This window comes from Pseudophryne corroboree, chromosome 7, assembly GCF_028390025.1.
Source record: "Pseudophryne corroboree isolate aPseCor3 chromosome 7, aPseCor3.hap2, whole genome shotgun sequence".
In the NCBI taxonomy this organism is placed as follows: domain Eukaryota; kingdom Metazoa; phylum Chordata; class Amphibia; order Anura; family Myobatrachidae; genus Pseudophryne; species Pseudophryne corroboree.
This window is the reverse complement of record NC_086450.1, coordinates 314,822,603-314,838,238: the sequence shown is the minus strand read 5'-3', so window position 1 is coordinate 314,838,238 and position 15,636 is coordinate 314,822,603. Positions and strand designations below refer to the sequence as shown.

At 42.2% G+C, this 15,636-nt stretch overlaps 1 protein-coding gene and 1 pseudogene across 1 annotated transcript in view; both read left to right on the top strand.

The window, feature by feature from the left end:
- Positions 1-15,636, top strand: part of EMP2 (epithelial membrane protein 2) — an 85,900-nt gene that overhangs the window by 7,013 nt on the left and 63,251 nt on the right. The window lies entirely within an intron of this gene.
- On the top strand, positions 281-353 carry LOC134946711 (U2 spliceosomal RNA; annotated as a pseudogene).

The following is a 15,636-nucleotide window of genomic DNA, read 5'->3' as shown; positions in this document are numbered from 1 at the left end:
CTGAGTAACTGTATTTACAATTTTTGTAAATTGACAGGTAACACAGCTATTTACTATTAAACTCTGCACTGTGTGTGTCTAGAGAGAGATCTGGTCCTGCAATATTAGTATTCTGTACTAATTGCTGCACTTTGTGTCTAAATGAAGCTTCGCTCTATCCCTAGATGCCTCCATAATTTTGGAGGCGAGATGCATGTAGTACGTCTTTGGCTAATTAGGCTGAAATGTCTTTGATATGAGAGTATGCATGTATATTTGTCCAGTATGCAGCTATTCATTCATTGCTTCTCGGCCTTTTGGCTAAGATCAAGTGTAGTACCTGCTCGAGGGAAACACTTGGTGGAGTACCCATTCTTATACTGGGGGCGTGAGAGGTCCCTTAGTGTGGAATGGAGAAACACCTTGTGGAGTACCATGCCGGGGTGTGGCACTGCCTCTAGTCGAGAGTGGAGAAAAACTGGGCTTAGTATCCATCGTCCTAAGAAGGGGTTGCAATAGGACCCCTTGGGTGGAGCGGGAATGGCCTGGTTTAGTACCTACTCTCGTACTGGAGGTTGACCCTGGCACAGAGTGGGTATGAAGCTTGGTCTGGCTGGAGGTTGGAAGCAGCCTGAAGCCTGAGGATGCTATATTCCCCTGGTGCTGGAAGAGCCAGGGGTGCCTGAAAATGCACTGGTGAAGCTGTCACACCATGCACTAGTATGGCACTTTTGCACTGAGCACCTCATCCTTCCTGTCTGCACCCACTTTCCTTTGCCCTGGCCTTTTGGCTAGGGCAAGGATAATTTTTACTTTCCCCCCGGCCTTTGGGCTGGGGCTTATTTATTTATTTATTTATTCATGTGTTTTGCACTTTTTGCACTACACTGTACTTTTTTGTGTTTTTCGTGTGTTTGTCACGTTTTTGGTGGGGTTTAGGTGAGACCCTTATGGGCCACCCTCTCCCTTAGTTGTCGAGGCCCTCTCCTTTTGGGGAGTGCTGGAGACTGTTTTGTTCCCCAGGGGGAAGCTTCGCCCAACCCTGGGGATACTCGAGGGTCCCTCTGCGCTTCGGCAAGGAGGGACCCACAGACCCTTTTTCCCTCAGTAGGCCTTTTGGCTCTGAGGGTCTGGGGAGTAACAGGGCCCTTCTCCTTTTGGAGAGGGTCCAAGTACCTACGCCCCCAGCACGGTTTTTGCACAGACCACTGGGTGATGATGCCATGCTCCTCGGGAGAAAAAAAAAATGCAGCCATTCATTCCCATTTAGCCATCTTTACTTCCCACATATTCCCGGCACATTCCATCTGCTTCCCTACTTTACCTGAAGCCAGGATTCTGTAAGAAATATAAACTACGTATGGTTAGTTATGCACAATTCCCATTTAAAAGAGGGGTGTGTTCAGTCAGCACTGTGACTGTCCCAAGTGGCCAAATGACCACAAGGCTTGTTTTGTTTCTTGTGATTCAATATAGCACAGCTGGAATCCATATAACTGAACAGGGATGTCTGTTACACACATAAACTTAATCTGTTTCTCAGATGTCTGGAGCTGGGAAGCAGAGGCACACAGGAAACACAATCGCTGCTTTTGTGATTAACTATAAAGTATACGGCTTTCTCTGAAAATCCCATGCTTTCTGAGACAGTGTTACGTCCATTACCTGGGGCTCAGGGGATAAAGCAGAGCTATCCAAAGGGTACACATTTGGCCAAGCTTGGTGTGTAGAGCATCACTAATATGTTGTAAGATACTACACTATGGAAGACAATTAGGGACATTAATAAAACTGAAATCTATGACACTCATAAGTGCCTCATACCAGTCCATGCATGTGGTGTAATGTCATCAATATATCCAGAAGTTCTCAATTTGCTGAAATTATAATAATGCATAACAGCCCTCCTTGAATCTCGGCACTGACAGCACTTGGTGCACCTGAATGAGTCAGTTGGAAATAAACCTAATACTGTGCAATGACTCGGTGAGTTTATTCTTACACAAACTGTGACCATAAGCCATAATGATTTCTGGGCACATGTATGGAATGTAGCTATTCTTTGTCACGTACTAGAGGCTGAGCTGTTCATGGATCTAGTGGCAAATACCTAAGTTTAAATTTTAGGACTTGGTACTTCTCCATGTACTGATGCCTTGTAAACTTGCTTATGACTTTAACATGTAACTGAGAATTGCTGTTCACAAGTACTAGATAATGACTTATTGGCCCTCTAGCAACACCCTAATGTGTTTTTGACACTTGGGGTAATGAAATGCTTTGGGATATACAATATAAACACTTATGACTTGTGTTAGGAGTCTTAGGACATCACAACACAAATGCTCTGTTTTATGTAGTGTGACTACCTCTGATGAGAGTTGGTTGGTTTGACCTCCTAAAAATACCGCTATTGCCCTTTCAAGAAAATGTCATGCTTAAAATTAAATTAAAATCTGACATATGTTTACATCTACTGTTGTATATATAAGTGTTAATGCATAAAATGATTAATAATGTACAAGAAAATACTGAGTATTAGTATCAGTCGACAGTGTCGGACTGGGACATGAAGGGCCCACTGGGGGAATGCAGTTATAGTGGCCCATACTTAGGGGTGTGGCCAGCCTACAAAGGGGGTGTGGCAAGCCTCCACAGAGGCTTGAAATACACAATAGTTTAGTGCAGTGTAATGCAACGTATCTATCATGTATAATACAAGTGCACAGTCTGGATTCTGATCCCTAGAGGAAGGAGTGGGCCCTCAGGCAGTGGGGCCTACCGTTGGTTTCCCTGGTACCGCTGTGGGCCAGTCCAACCCTGTCAGTCAGTGTCGGCATGAAGGTCCCACTGGGAGAATGCTGTGGCAGGGCCCATGCTTAGGGGCTTAGGGGTGTGGTCATCCACCACAGATGGGAGTGTATATTCCGGCCCCTTTAAAAAATAAATAAGTAAATAAATATATATACTGTGTGTGTGTGTGTGTGTGTGTGTGTGTGTGTGTGTGTGTGTTCTATCTATCTATCTATCTATCTATCTGTACAATATAACATATTTATAATGTATAGTACAAGTGCACAGTCTGGAACCTGATCCCTAGAGGAGGGGGTGGGCCCATAGGCAGCAGAGCCCTCCAGGAGTTTCCCCTGTACACCTGTGGGCCAGTTTCACCCTGGTATCAGTGCTTGAATTTTATTAATGTGCTTTGCATTCAAATACAGTATGTGTATGATAAATATGATCACACAAATATATGTGTTATCCTTGGGAGAGGTTTTAGTTTGTGGTTACAGTAATATTTGCTGTTTACTCAGCTGTAGGCTGCTGTCCACTCGTCATGTATGGATTACTCATTTTAGTTTCATCTGCAATCTGAATACTCTGCATGTCTGACAGTCTGTAAAAGTTGTCAGGGTGCATTGTTTGCTCATTAATGGGCGAGAACAAAGTAGCGTATGTGATATTTGTTTTATCTCAGTTTTTGTTTTTATTTATGATCATTTACAATTACATTGTTTCTTTTATTTGATTTTGTCCATGTAATGGGCAGAAGTCACCTTGTTTTTATGTGGATAAAAAAAGAAAACGCTGTTTAACGTGTCGGTTGCAGGGCTATAAAAGTAGGTGCAGTCTTATTGCTTTTGCTTCTATGGGGTTGGCATTTCCATGACACTGTGCTAAAAAGAAAGGGTGAATTTTGTTTCAGACCCAACACAGGACAAGCGGCACAGCACTAGGACATGCGTGGTCATTCCGAGTTGTTCGCTCGCTAGCTGCTTTTAGCAGCATTGCACACGCTAGGTCGCCGCCCTCTGGGAGTGTATCTTAGCTTAGCAGAATAGCGAACGAAAGATTAGCAGAACTGCTACTACATAATTCTTTGCAGTTTCTGAGTAGCTCCAGACCTACTCCTAGATTGCGATCACCTCGGTCCGTTTAGTTCCTGGTTTGACGTCACAAACACGCCCTGCGTTCGGCCAGCCACTCCCCCGTTTCCCCAGCCACTCCTGCGTTTTACCTGGCACGCCTGCGTTTTTTTAGCACACTCCCTGAAAACGGGCAGTTTCCGCCCAGAAACACCCACTTCCTGTCAATCACACTACGATCACGCGAGCGTTGAAAAAATGTCGCTCAAGCTTGTGTAAATCTACTAAGTTTTGTGTTAAATTACTTAACGCATGCGTGCTGCGTACCATACGCATGCACATTTTCCACCTAATCGATCCGTTGCGAAAAACGGCAACGAGCGAACAAGTCGGAATGACCACCATGATCGCCAATTCTTTCTGGGAGATCTGTTGAGGAGGAAGTGCAGGTGGGAGGGATGGAAGCGTGCCCATAACATTTACGTCACAGTGTCCCCCTCAACTTTCTGCCATGATTGGTGGCATGCAAGAGAGTTTCCCAGTATACTGGGAGGTTGGCACTAGTGAAGGAGGGGTAATATGCTTATACTGATTTGGGCCAGAATTACCTCCTTTTATATATATTTTATATATATTTTTTACCGATTAGCTGCAGTGTGAAATGGGACATGTAGAGAGGTAGGGGGTGGAGTATGGGGTAACCCAGAACATGTGGCATTATAGACAAACAATATCAAACAATTCATACCTCCCACAAGATTGGCACACTCTTTAAAATAATCTTTTGATAATCTGTTTGGCTATTGAGCAAAATATATAATGGATGAGGCGGAGATGAAGACAGTCACAGTGCTCACCGCCATATGCACCAATACAAATGGCAGTCACACGCTTCAGAGTTCTTTACTCAGTGTTGCCTGTGCTCTTTTGCATGTGTGCTACATGTTGTGATCATAAAGCGTTTTATGCCATCTGAGGCTCTGATGGCATAAACCGCTTTATGCCTATGGAGGAAATACTGCAGTAGAGGGATCTCAATCTGGTTCCTGTAGCTTCCATCTGGCTCCAGAATCTGACACTGGACACATGCACAGCATTAGATTCTCAGGAAGGAGTCTTTCATAAATGTGCAAGACTCCTACAATATGCAGTGGATGTAACTTGCAGTGAAGCTGCTAGTGCTACCACTGTCCCAGCGAGTTACATTTAGTACATAGTAGGAATAATCATGTAAGAAATATTATTCCTGCTGCAGTGTGCAATAAAATAATTTGTGGCATTTCCGTGATTTTTAGTAGGGTTAAAATAGAAACTGGTTAAACCTGACCATAACTAGGCCAATGTGAGAGGGGCAGCTGACCAGAGTATAAAGATAGAGGGGGTAGTGAGTGGACGTATATTATATGGACAAAAGTATTCGGACGCTTGACCATTACACCAAGAGAGACTGTAATGACATTGTATTCAAATACATATACTTTAATATGGAGCTGGTCCCCCTTTTACAGCTATGGTATAACAGCTTCCACTCTTCTTGGAAGGCTTTCCACAAGATTTTGCAGTGTTTCTGTGGGAATTTATGCCCATTCATTCGGTAGAGCATTCATGAGGCCAGGCACTGATGTTGGACGAGAAGGCCTGGCTCACAATCTCCATTCCAGTTCATGCCAAAGGTGTTCGATGGGGTTGAGGTCAGGGCTCTGTGCTTCCAGTCAAGTACTTCCGCAGCGAACTCTTCAAACCAGGGACCGGATAAAACGATGCCCGAGATTGCCGGAGGCTCGAGATGCCGGCAAATCTCAAGTGTTTTTTTGATGGGGCAATCACTTACAAGACAAAACAATGCCGTGTAAGTGATTCTCACTTCAAAAAAATGTCCCACATTGGCCGGCATCTTGCATCTCCGGCGATCTTGGGCGTCATTACATCTGGCCCGATGTCTTTCCACAAACTTGGAAGCATAGCATTGTTCAAAATGTATTGGTATGCTGAAGCATTAAGATTGCCCTTCACTGGAGATAAGGGCATAGTCCAAACCCTGAAAAACAGCCCAATACCATTATCCCTCCTCCACCAAACTTCACAGTTGGCATAATGCAGTCAGGCAGGTAACGTTCTCTCAGCATCAGCCAAACCCAGACTCACTCATCTGAGGGGTTTATTCAAGAAGCAGTGAAAAGTGTGGAGAAGTGAGCCAGTGGAGAAGTTGCCCATGGCAACCAATCGGCATTGAAGTAACACTTATAATTTGCATACTATACAATTGTACAAAGCTTTTGATTGGTTGCCTGGGGCAACTTCTCTACAGGCTCACTTCTCCACACTTTTCACTGCTTCATGAATAGACCCCTTTCTGCCAAACAGAGAAGCGTGATTCGTCACTCCACAGAACATGTTTCCACTGCTCCACAGTCCAGTGTCGTTGTGCTTTACACCACTCTGACGCTTGGCATTGGGCTTGGTGATGTGAGGCTTGCTTGCAGCTGCTAAGCCATGGAAACCTATTCCATTAATCTCCTGTCACACACTTTTTGTGCTTACATTAATGCAAGTGGAAGATCAGAACTCTTCATCTATGGAATCAGCAGAGTGTTGGCAACTTTTATTCACCATGCACATTAGCAGTCCTTGACCCCGCTCTTTGATTTTACGTGGCCTTCTGCTTCGTGGCTGACTTACTGTTGTTTCTAAATGCTTCCACTTTTTAATAATATCCCTTACAGTTGACCATGGAATATCCAGCAGGGATGAAATTTCATGAACTGTCTTATTGCAAAGGTGGCATCCTATCACAGTACAACAATTTAAGTCACTGAGCTCTTCCGAACGACCCATTTTGTATCACAAATGTTTACAAATGGAGACTGCATGGCTAGGTGCTTGATTTTATACACTTGTGACAACGGGTCTGATTGAAACACCTTAACAGGTGTGTCCATATACTTTTGTCCATATAGTGTATTTTACTTTTATTTGGTTACAACTGAGGGCTAGAGGACCTTAACTTTCCTCCTTGCCCCAGGTGCATATATAAATATATTACTGGGTCTACTACTATATCCCGGCTGTCGGGATCCGGGCGCCCAGCATACCAGTGCCAGGATCCCAACCGACGCAATGCCGGTAGTGGGGCAAGTACAAAAGAGCCCCTTGCGGGCGCCGGGCTATATTTTCTCCCTTCAGAGGTGTTGTGGACATCCCAAGAGGGAGAATAGTTGTCGGTATCCTGGCGGTCTGGATCCCGGCGCTGGTATGCTGAGTACTGGGATCCCGCTAGCCGGGATATCAGATGCTTCCCTATATTATTAGTTATGGTACAAGGCTGACCTTGTACCTATACTACTTTCCTTCAATTTAGGAGAAAGCCACACAACTCATAGAATGGTCAGACAAACTAAACCAAACTGGCTAACTGAATATACACTGTGGCTAGCTTTTATTTTTGGGAAAAAACAAGGACTAAGGTTGCATACAATTGCATGATTTGGAAGGGCCGCAATTGAGATTTTTTTTCTTTGTTTTCAAACTTTGTTTTTCAAGCTGCTATTCTTTAAAAAATGCGCCTACATCCATTAAATTTCCTTTACGGTATCAGTTTCACTACATGTGCAAAATTAATATGTGTCCCCACCCATCATATTGTACAAGTTTTCCCAGATTTTTCCCTAGGGCAGTCTGGAGTTTAACGGCTGTGTGAGCTTTTATGTTCTAGCCCACTTCCTTAATATACTCTGAGGCACAACATTGCAATGTATGTTTCTTGCTTTATATATACATAGCTTTAAATCTAGGTAGTGCTTATAAAGGGGGAAAATTAACAATCAAATTATACTTCAAAAAATCTAAAGCAACTTTTTTTTATTCTTCTGCTGAAAAAAAGTCAGTGTCTTCAGTAGCAAAGCACCACACTGTTCCAAAGTCTGGGAATCGAACCTATGTTTTGTCCACATGAACAAATAGTATTGCACAATTCCAGTGTCATATTTCAAATGATGAAAGTGGTACACTTAAGATAAGTGTAAACAGAATACCCTTGCATACAATTTGGAGCACAAATAAAAGTTTCACACACCCAGCAAATTTACTAGAAACATGCATGTAAAATGCAGACAACATAGTAAGAAGAAAGTCATGCAATAATATTATTATTAAATGCCACTTATTGGATCCAAGTAATCTTTTTACATTTCTGTGACCTTTCTAAGATATACAGTATATATTATACATGCATAATAAACGAGGATGCCAACACTCGCAGGATATATACAGGATAAATGCTGGCAGTTAGGCTTCCTCCTTACTCCAAAGTTTATTTTCATCAGGGACCTGCTTATTATTCAGAAAAAAAAGAAAAAATGCAGGTGCACACTCAAAGTACTAAGAACACTACTAATAAGAACAATTCTAATAAATTCTGCAATTTAACATGAAGTAAAATTGAGGTTCTTAGCATAATTTTGGCCAAAAATGTGGGCCCACCTACCACGACCAGGTTACCTCTTCAGATGGGTCCCTAAAATTCCTAAAGTTCAAATCCAGAGCGCCGGACCCCCCCGGGCCATTACAACCCAGCCATCCCAAGGCAACACACTAGTAAGATGTAGCAGTATGTGGTAGAAAGTGATGTATTAATAAGAAGTAGCAGAGTGCTAGAAGTGTTACATAGGTGAAAGTGGATATTAAGGTGTTAACATAAGTAAAAACAATTTAAGTGCTAAAAAGTGTTACATTAACTGTTACAATAATGATGCCCCGAATCATGATGAGGTCACCTAGTTGTGCTAGGTGGGCTCATATTTTTGGTGAAAATTACGCTAAGAAGCTTAGTTTTACTCCATGTTAAATTGCAGAATTTATTATAATTGTTCTGATTAGCAGCGTTTTTAGTACTTAGAGTGTGCAACTGCATTTTCTCTTTTTTTCTGTGGGGCACTACAAGCCTCAGCATGGTATCACCGTAGCACCTCTTATTATGTTTAGAATGAGGGTGTGCAGTCTAGCACCCCCATCCCCCAATACCTCAATACCATCATCAGCTATTTTTGCATAGCTTCCAGGCACAATACTTAGTGAAGGTATTTAAACCAAGGATCAGAAATAGAATGAAATAATGCTCTTATGTACTGTATGAGCCCTAACACCTTCTGAAAATCAGTCAGGTCTGCCTCATGACCCTAAATCTTATGGCAAAGAACGAATACCCTTAACTTAAACTCCACATACAGTACATATAGTTTTGAACAGATTGTTTGGTCACCATCCTCTCGAGCAGGGCCCTCTTCCCTCACGTGCTTATCCTTTGTCTTACTTTAATAATCTTCAACTGTACCACATCCAGCAGTCTTCTGCCACCTGATACTTATTCCAGTGTCATCTGCTGATGTAACTATGTTTATTTACCCTGTACTTGTCCTATACTGTCATCAACTGTAAGTTGCTGTTTTCCTGTTTGATTATTTATGTACTCTGTAATTGGGCGCTGCGGAACCCTTGTGGCGCCATATAAATAAAGGATAATAATAATATCGGTCAGTGTTTTTAATCTACTGATTGGATTTATCACAATCTCAAAAGCTGAAGTTCGCCATAAACCGGAGTTGGCCAATCTCTACCATTACAGTCCAGGTTTTAAGGATATTCATCTTTGAAGGTTAAATTAAATTGACTGAGGTACTAATTAAGTCATCTGTGCTTAAGCATAGATATCCTTAAAACCTGGACAATAATGATGTAGTTTGGGAGACTCTACCATAGATGGTTTAGGATATTTAGGTGCCAGTATCTGAATAGTACATGTTCCTACTGTCAAATAAATGATCATAAATTAAGTTAAACTAGTATCTTGGAGCCGTCACTTGCCGTTTTGCTAGTTTGATTTCGTCTATATCCCAATCCCCACCTCCTCCTTCCTGTCTCTCTCATTTCTTTCTCCTTTATCCATATCTCTTTCTCCTCTGTCCCCCCTGATCTGTCTCTCACCTCTGTCTTCACCCCTCCTGTGTCTCTCTCTAATCTCTATCCTCCTCCTGCCTCTCTTAGCTCTCTACTAACCCATGATGAGGACAGGGGTTCGGTTGTAAAAGGTTGACATGGGGTTCGTGGTTTCATAATCAATGACAGCTGTGATGGGGGGGATGAGACATCATCTTCCTTTCCCCTTAGCTATAGTTGTCAACTGCTAGAAGATATTTAAAAAGTGTATGTTAATATATGGATTTGTTACAAAATCAATGTATTTTCTTAATGTATCCACTTAGTTGCTGTTGTACCTTAATAAATCAAATGCCAGCATAAATTTCACTGGAGGAGATTACATGTGACACCCTGGAAAGGAGGCATGGCACTCTTGAAATTCTCAGAGTAATGGTTTCTTGGAGTCAGGTATTCTCTGGTTATGTTTTAGTGTACCTAGAAGATAAGAAAAATACATCATAGGGTACAGTACATTGTGTGATACATGGTGAATCGTTGTGTTTGACACTTGGTAATTATACTTTTCTTGTGAGTGTAATGTGACTATGGACAATTCACACCATTGTCTGATGGAGGCTATGAATATACCAAGGCAAGACTGTTGAGATGATTGCTGGTGGTTTTCCTTATTTCTCCATTATATAGATCAGTGGTTCTCAACCTCTGTCCTCAAGTACCACCAACAGTTCATGTTTTCCAGGTCTCCTCACAGGATTGCAAGTGAAATAATTTGCTCCACCTGTGGGTCTTTTATAATGTGTCAGTGAGTAATGAATACACCCGTTCAACTGCCTGGTGACCTGGAAAGCATGAACTGTTGGGGGTACTTGAGGACCGAGGTTGAGAACCACTGATATAGATGACCAATCAGAAGGATTTACAACTTTGTCTTCTATTCGTGGTTCCACACTACACCATAACTAGAGAATACCTGACTCCAAGTAACCATTGCTCTAAGGTTTTCAGGAATGCTGGGAAACCCCCTTTTTGGTGCAGCACTATAAAGCACAAGGTCTTCTCTATTACAAAAGTCCTGCATATTTAGAGGTAATTATCGTCACTTTTATTTCCATAAACAACTGTTTACAGCCAAAGGGAATGCATATAAAGTAGCCACTGTCTGTAATTGGCTAGTTTCCATTGGGATATATTTGGTATTTATTTTTAGGAGGTACATTCTAAATACAGCTGAGGTTTGGGGCACACAGCCTCCTATCTATATTGGGAAAACTATTAACATAGCAAATATTATGAAACTTTGAGCCACTTCTAGAAACCTGACAATACTGTCCTCATTGAAGTGATGTCAGATTAAGTTAGAAAACAGAACAGGTATACACAGATCAAGGTGTGTATGGAGTAGTGTATGGAAGTACATTTTTTTCAGACCATCATAGCGCGGTCTTCTGGACGCTGCATGATCAAATTTGTTTTTGTTCAATGCAAGTCAAATACATTCATCATGTCGAGTTTCGGCCATTACCTTCCATGACTGAAAATGCAAGGTGTCACATTGGCATTTCAACTTTCAGTGTCCAACCCTGAAGATCTGATGGTGGTCATGAATCTTTGCCTTTAGCAAGATCTTTTCATCTTATGTGAGTTGGACATAAAACAGCTTCTTATCTCCATTATATTGTGTTACAAAAAGAAACATTAAACAGCTGTGACATTTTTAGCTGCTGTTGCAGCTTGCTTGGATGTTAGCCTCTGCAGAGTAGCAGGAGGCCTGGAGGTCTTTAGTACTGTACGTGTAACCTTCTGCAATAATCATGAGGGGCTGATGCACAATAAGTACTGTAGCAGTTGGCATGGTATATTTTGCACCATGGATGCCTAATATAGTGTTCAAAAGCATACGTGCCCGTGCAGATTCGTAAGATTCTTCTGCTTACACTTGCATGCGCCTGGTGGGCAAAATGGGGGCATTCTAATTCTTACATGGGCCAAATATAGTAAAGGAGTATTTGCTCAATTGCTAACCCATGCAGTTATTGAAGAAGATGCATATATATATATATATACATATATATATATATATATATATATAATGGGACCCCTCCATTTTCAGCAGCAGAAGCAAAACCCATAGATTTCTATTTGCTGCTATGCTGATTATATATATATATACACACACACTGTGTGTGTGTGTGTGTGTGTGTGTGTGTGTGTGTGTGTGTGTGTGTGTGTGTGTGTGTGTGTGTGTGTGTGTGTGCGCGCGCGCGCGCACCGGCACTCAGCTGAACCACAGGACTTGCCTGGGTGCCTTCCAAACAGAACCCTGTGCGGGTCTAGACAGTCTCTATATGGCAATAGGCGGCACTCACAGGACTACTAACTTCACAGCAACAGAAGAGACAAGAAAACTACTCCATAGAGATCAACGTTTCGATTTATGGAAAACCGTCATCAGGATCATATCGGATATGATCGTGATGACGGTTTTCCATAAATCGAAACGTTAATCTCTATGGAGTAGTTTTCTTGTCTCTTCTGTTGCTGTGAAGTTAGTAGTCCTGTGAGTGCCGCCTATTGCCATATAGAGACTATATATATATACACTGTGTGTATGTATATATAATCTCTATCCAGAGAATGTCCGCACACTTAATTAGTCCAATATCATGCTGGGGTGCCACTCAAAGTCCATGTTATGGAGATAAATCCACATCGCAGGTACATAGATAATGTAAGAGGTGCACTCACCAGACGTTCAGTAAGATCCAAGTCTTTATTTAAGCATCACTAAACTCCATAAAGCCGACGTTTCAGTCCTTACTGGACCTTTGTCAGGGTTCAGAATACCAAACACATGTATCAATCATATATACACCCACTTCCCCCCTCACAACGTGACACATAGAAGCACATACCTTTGTATTTATGTGTCACTTTGTGAGGGGGGAAGTGGGTGTAAATATGATTGATACATGTGTTTGGTATTCTGAACCCTGACAAAGGTCCAGTAATGACCGAAACGTCGGCTTTATACATTTTAGTGATGCTTAAATAAAGACTTGCATCTCACTGAACATCTGGTGAGTGCACCTCTAACATTATCTACTGTATATATGAAGGAGGGAGCAAAATGTGGCTTTTCACAAACCCATGACTCCTTAGTGAGTGCAGTCCTCGAATCAGTACATCTGAAGATGGTGACAGTTTCTGCTGTCATGTTCCTGCTGTATTTTCAGAGCTTGATGAATTTACAGTAGGTTCCCATACCAGTGCATGGGGACAGCAGGATAGATGAGGACTGAAAGGTAAGCCTGGGATATCAGGATATCCCCTGCATTACCTTTATAACAAATGGCAATTTCTACAAAGGGATAATTAAGAGACCCCTAGGTCCCATTAGGTTATAGACAAGGTGATTACAAAGTACATATGAGGGGAAATTAATATTAATGTATCTCCTATGCAACTGTACTGTATATAGTAATCTGCAAAAAATAGATGAAAGGAAAGGAGAGATGATAATAAAAATTTAGGTTGAGCTACTTCTTTCTTCAGGGATGGTCCAACTGAAAGGGTTTTTTGTTTTTTTTTGCCATTTATTGTAGTTGAATATGTCATGGCCCTCATTCCGAGTTGTTCGCTCGCAAGGCGATTTTAGCAGAGTTACACACGCTAAGCCGCCGCCTACTGGGAGTGAATCTTAGCTTCTTAAAATTGCGAACGATGTATTTGCAATATTGCGATTACAAACTACTTAGCAGTTTCAGAGTAGCTTCAGACTTACTCGGCATCTGCGATCAGTTCAGTGCTTGTCGTTCCTGGTTTGACGTCACAAACACACCCAGCGTTCGCCCAGACACTCCTCCGTTTCTCCAGCCACTCCCGCGTTTTTTCCGGAAACGGTAGCGTTTTTATCCACACGCCCATAAAACGCCGTGTTTCCGCCCAGTAACACCCATTTCCTGTCAATCACACTACGATCGCCTGAGCGAAGAAAAAGCCGTGAGTAAAAATACTATCTTCAAAGCAAATTTACTTGGCGCAGTCGCAGTGCGAACATTGCGCATGCGTACTAAGCAGAAAAACGCTGCGATGCGAAGAAAATTACCGAGCGAACGACTCGGAATGAGGGCCCATGTCTCATAAAATGTGTGGATATAACAAGTTTACACACCCTTAGTGAAATTGCAGTTGTTTGTGAAGAAAAGCCCGAAATCAAGATTGATCATGTCAGACTGTTTTTCTGTACACAACAAAATGCAAGCAAATAATAAATGAACTATTTTTAGGAAAATATTTGAAAATTAAATATCTAGAATGCCGTCTTTTTGTGTGGGCTCATTGGACAATTGCCTAAGGGCCCCAGAAGTATAAGGGCCCTGGACTGATAGCTGGGGGTCCCTTTTTTCAAGATGTACAAGATTTTTGAAAATCAGCCCTGGGGAACCAGAGATATCCGACTGCAAAGCAGTGGCCCTCATCTGAGCCTGTAAATTGCTCTTTCCAGCCAGATATCTCGGGTTCTGTCTGACTTAAAAGTTTTTCTGAGGGTATACTTCAAAAGCAGTTACTCTCCCCTTTCGGTGGACACTGACAGCTTGTCTTTCCTATGTCCAGAACCAGAGATATCAGCCGTCCAGAAGCTGGTCCCTGCTCCAGCTCCACACGCCTGGTATGCAGTTTTATATTTTCGTTAGCGGATTGCTCTGGCTCCTGAACTCTGGTCCTCAAGTCCCCAGTACCTCCTCTAGTTTTGCATTCATTTATAATTATGTCCAAAAAACCCATAAGACATTTTCCCACATGGTTTCGGGTTAATGAATGTACACACAAAATTTAGATACACTTGGACATTGCTTGATGTGTTGTCATCAACTTTGGGAGATGATTCTTGGACATGGCAATGTCCTTATTGTGCCTCATTTTCTTCACTTATTGATGAAAGTCTTCATAGTGTTCCATAATACATGTAATACTTTTGAAATAAATGTATAGCCCTCTCCTGATTGGTGCATTTAAACATGAGATCCCCTGGATATTTTATAGTTCTTTGTGGACCATGGCTAAAAATATAAGATGAAACAAAGAAAAGAAAACAAATTTACAAGAAGAGACTGAGACTAAATCTAAGTGGAATGCAAAAGCAAATAAAATAGTAACTGTGCACCTGGACAGACCATGTTGGTGCAAAATCATGTATTGTTTTTTGCATGCAGGATAAATGCACACAAATGCTGGACAGCTTTATTTTTATGCTGTAATTACGATTTGAGTTTGGACACTCCCCTGTCTGCACATTTTACATCTGTCCCACCTGCAGTGCAACCTGGTTTTGCCATCTTTATTTGGGGTTAATGACTATGGCCCTCATTCCGAGTTGTTCGCTCGCAAGGCGAATGTAGCAGAGTTACACACGCTAAGCCGCCGCCTACTGGGAGTGAATCTTAGCTTCTTAAAATTGCGACCGACGTACGCGCAATATTGCGATTACAAACGAGTTAGCAGTTTCTGAGTAGCTTCAGACTTACTCTGCCTGTGCGATCAGTTCTGTGCTTTTCGTTCCTGGCTGACGTCATAAACACACCCAGCGTTCGCCCAGGCACTCCCACCGTTTCTCCGGCCACTCCTGCGTTTTTTCCGGAAACGGTAGCGTTTCCAGCCACACGCCCCTAAAACGCCGTGCATCCGCCCAGTAACACCCATTTCCTGTCAATCACAATGCGAACGTCGGAGCGATGAAAATGCCGTGAGTAAACTTACTTTCATCATAGTAAAGTTACTTGGCGCAGTCGCAGTGCGAACATTGCGCATGCGCACTAAGAGAATTCTCACTGCGATGCGATGAAAATCTCCGAGCGAA